The 5,662-nt window shown below is 43.5% G+C and overlaps 1 long non-coding RNA gene across 1 annotated transcript; it reads right to left on the bottom strand.

Moving 5' to 3' along the window:
• Window positions 1–498: 498 nt before the first annotated feature.
• Window positions 499–2,898, bottom strand: LOC136353474 (uncharacterized). Its single transcript, XR_010736835.1, has 3 exons — window positions 2,329–2,898; window positions 1,944–2,009; window positions 499–823 (listed from the first exon to the last, which is right to left on the bottom strand). It is a non-coding gene; the product is annotated as an uncharacterized lncRNA (long non-coding RNA).
• Between the last annotated feature and the right edge of the window lie 2,764 nt (window positions 2,899–5,662).

Genomic DNA, 5,662 nt, shown 5'->3' with positions numbered 1-5,662 from the left:
TTTGAACATAAGGTGGACCATCGTATGAAGCCTAAACATCGCAACGAGAAAACAATGTTTGCTATGGTTAATGATCTCAAAGTAGTGCTTGGAAAGGGGCCTGGAAGCCAGCCTATAGAGAGCGAAGATGGTCACGCGGCGATGTGGAAAAAGAACTCTATATTTTGGGAGTTACCCTATTGGGAATTCTTGGATATCCGCCATGCAATCGACGTGATGCACCTCACTAAGAACCTTTGCGTAAACCTTCTTGGCTTCCTAGATGTATATGGAAAGTCGAAAGATACACTGGAAGCACGTAATGATCTGAAGCATATAGAACAACGCGGCGACCTTCACCCAGAACCAAAGGAGAAAGGAAGCCGTTTCTTGAGTCCAGCCAGCTACACTCTTATCAAGGCAGAGAAGGGAAGTATGTTTGAATGCTTGGAGAGCATAAAGGTACCGTCTGGATACTCCACGAATATAAAGCGAATAATAAGCACGAAGGAGAAGAAGTTCACAAGCCTAAAGTCTCATGACTGTCACGTGTTGATGACACAACTGCTACCAGTTGTAATAAGGGGTTGTCATGCCCGGAAATTCACTAGTAATTTCCGAACTAATTTGTGCATAAAATCCTCGTCCAGGAATCAGCCGAGGTACACAAACTGACAATTTAATATATAAATCCATCGTAATAATAACGTTGCATACTTACAAAAGAAAAGAAAAAAAACAGCAGCGGATTAACGGTCTAGCGATGGCTTCAGCTCCACTCCCACAGGCAGCTCAACTGGGGTATAAGCCAAACGTCTTTTCCTTTTGGATCCTTTATCTTCAACTGAGGTTTGATGATTATTGCAAGAATGAGCATATGACATACTCAATAAGCCACACAGTAAATATGCAAGTGCACAAGGATACCAAAGGATGGTATAATATAGGCTCATTTGCAAAAGCAGCATTTAGCAAACATTTAAGAGAAGTAAAACAGTAGAGTAATTAATCAGAAGTTTTAATCAACACTGAACAGCACACCCATGCTGCTCAGGCCCAACCATCCTGAACAACCATACCTGGCTGTACAGATCTAACTCCAAACCAGGAGCTAAACAAATTATTACCAATTATAGCATCAATAATTATTGTGAGAGGTGTGAGACTAATCACGAAAAACATTGCTCAACCCGCCCATAACCGCGGGCTCGGCTATTCGAATAGTTTTACTCTGGCCAGAGGTGTACCACTGTACCCACAAGACATAGCTCCACAACATGTCACCATGCGCCTCAATACCACCATGGTACCTCGGAAAGGAACTGTGACAACACCCCTCGCACAACACAACTCACCACAGTGCACCATTCCTGGATCATAATCTCCCCCTCAAAACCAGAGGCAATGGACTCCCCAGCGGCCCCCACGGACTTCTCGCCGCTTCACAGTCTGGTGCCCCGTAATGAACCATGTTATACAAAAGGTAAAGCCGTTGCCCACGCTGGCTTGTGGTTGGCATGGTTAATGTCTCACAACAGTAGCTCGCGAACCGGTCCTTAATTGTCATGAGCACGACCTTCAAAACCATGTGCTCACAACCCACCATTATCAAGTTTTAATTGTCAATTAATTATCATAACATGATTAACCATCGTGAACTACCATTAAATATAATCATAAATAATATTGTAGTATATATTATTCATCCCATTAATGAGCTAATGTTTCTAAGCATGGCTAAGCAATTATATATATATAGCATTTAGCTGAACCAAACCAATATATAAGGTTCTAGCTAATCAAATTATAACCCATAGGAAAATAAAGTCATATTCGGCCATTAATTAATTGGGAAAGGCTCACCACCCGATGACATTCGAAAATAATGCATAAGTTGAAATAAAACATTAGCTTTAAACGGGTTCAACATACTCAAAGGGTTGTTTGGGATCTGTGTGACTTGCCTTGAGCTTCCTCAAACTCTTCCGAGCCTTCCTCAACGAAAACGCTCTCCTCCGGAACGTCGGAAACTAAAGCAAATGAACAAAATCAACAAAACAATACAAAAACAAATATAAACAGTACATGCGGATATTTTTAACATGTAGATCTCGATTTTAGATGAATTTAGCAACTTGAACCACTCGAATCCGTGTTACGATGATTTAGTTATGAATTTCCGAAGTTTAATCGATTTTCATCTATAAAAGAAAAGTAAGAAATGGGATTTATGACGTCACGATGACGTCATCGCAGCCATGGCACTGGACCACAACTCCGCCGGCGATAGAGAGCTCGGCCGAGCTATCCGAGGACACCAACGCGAAGAGGACGACGACGCGAACTCACCGGTGCAAAGAACAACAACGGACGACGACGAACGACGGCCGGCGACGAGGTCCCAAGGCGGCTCGGCTCATCGTCGACGGCGGCGCTCCGGCGGTCTTCGGCGGCTGCGAAGGGGCGGACGGGGTTCCTCTCCTCCGTGCGCACCCGACGGCGACGACGGACGGCAACGGCGACGGCGCTAACGGCGGCGCGACGCGACCGGAGGATCGCCGGCGACGGCGGCGGCTTGAGCAAGGCGGCGGAGGCTCTACGGGCGACGGCTCGGCTTGGGACTTGGGGCAAACGGAAGAGGACGTCAAGGGGATGCTTTATATAGGCTTGGACTAGAGAGATCGGACTCCAAATGAGAGGAATCGAAGCCGGAAAATCCGAGGGTTAGTTTGGAGAGATAAACTCGAAAACGAATTCGATTCGGTTTATCCGGGCAAAATTAATCTCCGAAACCTTAGGGGAAAGGAAGAGCATAAGGAGGAGATGATTTCCCCTCAACTAATTTTAGGAAAACACAAGAGAAAAGGTCGGATTTGGAGGGGGAAAACCAAGCCAACTCGGTCTCAGTTCGGCAGCCAGAGGTTGAAGATGCCACTGTAGCGACAGGGAGGAAAAGTAGACTTCTGGCTGGGCTTCTACTTCTTGGCCCGATTGGAAGAGGGACACAAAGCAGACCATTTCATGATTAATTTAATATGTGGGTAATTACTGAAATGTTCTTTGTATGATTAAAATTAGGAATTGAGCTCCGAAAAATCCGAGAATATTCCAGAGAGTATAATTAACCATGGAGAATTTAATAAAAATTAAATCCATCCATGCTTTATATTTAAGAAATTTTATTTCCCACATTTAACTTCACTTGTAAATTAATGAACATTTAATATAAATTCTAATAATAATTTATTAAATAATTTATAAATCCTAAGACGAAAATCAGGATATGACAGGGGTATCCTTCCAAATAATGTCCAGGCAACAATAACAAAGCTATGTGCTTTCATGAACGCAATTTCGCAGAAGGTCATCGATCCGGATAGATTAGAAGCCCTTCAGAATGATGTGGTGCAATGTCTTGTCACTTTTGAGTTGATATTTCCACCTTCATTTTTCAATATATTGACGCATCTGCTTTGTCACCTTGTCAAAGAGATCGGTATTCTCGGGCCTGTGTACCTACACAACATGTTTCCTTTCGAGAGGTACATGGGTATTCTGAAGAAGTATGTTCGTAACCGTGCTCGTCCAGAGGCAAGCATCGCCAAGGGGTATGGAACGGAGGAGGTCATTGAATTCTGCATAGAATTTATTGAAGACCTTCGCACAATCGGGGTACCTGAATCACGCCATGAAGAGAGACTACGAGGAAAGGGGACTCTCGGAAGGAAAGCAATAATGACGGTAGACAACAATTTATTCCGTAAAGCCCATTTCACGGTTCTGCAACAATCTTCATTGGTGGCTCCTTACATCGAGGAGCACTTGGCCCTAGTTCGCGCCAGAAACATCGGTAAGTCCGATGCATGGATTACACGGCATCACATTGATACTTTCCTTGCGTGGCTACGACAACATCTCATGGGTAACGAGACGATTAACCAACAACTGGCCTTCCTGGCAAGGGGACCATCTGGCTCGATCGCGACATTCCAAGGATATGAGATCAATGGGTACACATTCTACACGAGAGCCCAAGACATGAAGAGCACGAACCAAAACAGCGTTGTTTGTATCGATGCCATGGGACACGATGGTATAACTGGCACGTATTACGGTGCTATCGAGGACATATGAGAACTTGACTATGGTCCTCTCAAGATCCCTTTGTTCCGGTGCCAATGGGTTAGGTTGACTGGTGGAGGTGTAACGATTGATAACAGTGGGATGACAACGGTTGACCTTAACAAGGTTGGATACTCGGACGAACCTTTTGTCTTTGCCAATGATGTAACGCAAGTCTTTTACGTGAAGGACATGTCTAGCAAAGGAAAGAAGGGCAAAGGGCCTGACGAGCCGAAGCGCCACGTGGTTCTCCCAGGCAAAAGAAAAATCGTCGGAGTAGAGGACAAGACTAACCAGGATTACGATCAGTTGGATGGGCAACCCCCTTTCACGGTGACGAATGACCCTAGCATCCTCCTATCAAATGAAGACACCCCTTACTCACGTAGCGATCACAAGGAAGGAACAATAGTGAGGAGAAAGTACGTGCGGTCAATCGTAACCGCCGATGTATTGCCGTAATTGTTGTGTACAAGATGTAAACTATTTTGGACGTATTGATTATCCATATAAATCAATTGTTGTATGGCATATGTTAATTATGTATGATTATTAGAATTTTTAATAATTTTAAATCATGCATATGCTAGTTATATGCGATAATTAGAATTTTTAAAAGTTTTAAATCATGCATGCGGCATTTACATATGTTAATTAGAGTTTTTAAAAATTTTAAATCATGCATATTCTAATTATATATGATTGTTAGAATTTTATTAATTTTAAATCATGCATGTGGTATTTACATATGTTAATTAGAATTTTTAACAATTTTAAATCATGCATATGCTAATTATATATGATTATTAGAATTATTATTAATTTTAAATCATGCATGTGGTATTTACATATGTTAATTAGAATTTTTAACAATTTAATATCATGCATATGCTAATTATATATGATTATTGGAATTTTAAACAAATTTAAATCATTCATGTGCTTATTACGTATTATCCACTTAATTTACTACAGACAACAATAATTTTTCAAAGTAATTGTCATTAATTTTTCGACTTTAAATAATTTTAATGCATTATTTATTATTTTAGAAACACATATGTAATGAAATTCAATATTCAGTGCTATTATTGTTCTCAACAACCGGGAATAAAGATATCTTTAGTCCCGGTTGTTCTCACCAACCGGAGCTAAAGATCTAGAGGTATATATATCCCCGATGCGTGCCCTCGTCCTCTCTACCAACACTTAGAAATTTTTTCCCCGATCGATCTCGGCTTCTCCTTCGCCGCCACTGCCTAGGGCATCCCCGCGCCGACGCCGCCGTCGTATCTTGCCATCGTCTCGCGGGCGTCGTAGTCGCCGCCTCCGCCGCCGCCACATCTCTGGGGTGAGAGCCGCCGCCGCCTCTCTCTCTCTGAACCTCGATCTCTCTCTCTCTCCAAACCGCCCCCGCCTCGTTGCCGACGCCGCCGCCGACGTCGACGCGGCCGACCCCGACTCCGCCTCCCGCCGATGCCGACCCCGACCTCGATGCGGCCGCCACCGCCGACGACGTAGCGCCGGCACTGCCGACGACGTACGCTGACGCCACAGCCAC

Source organism: Oryza sativa, chromosome 10, assembly GCF_034140825.1.
Source record: "Oryza sativa Japonica Group chromosome 10, ASM3414082v1".
Lineage (NCBI taxonomy): Eukaryota > Viridiplantae > Streptophyta > Magnoliopsida > Poales > Poaceae > Oryza > Oryza sativa.
Note: the sequence above shows the minus strand (reverse complement) of the source record. Positions and strands in the feature narration are given on the sequence as shown.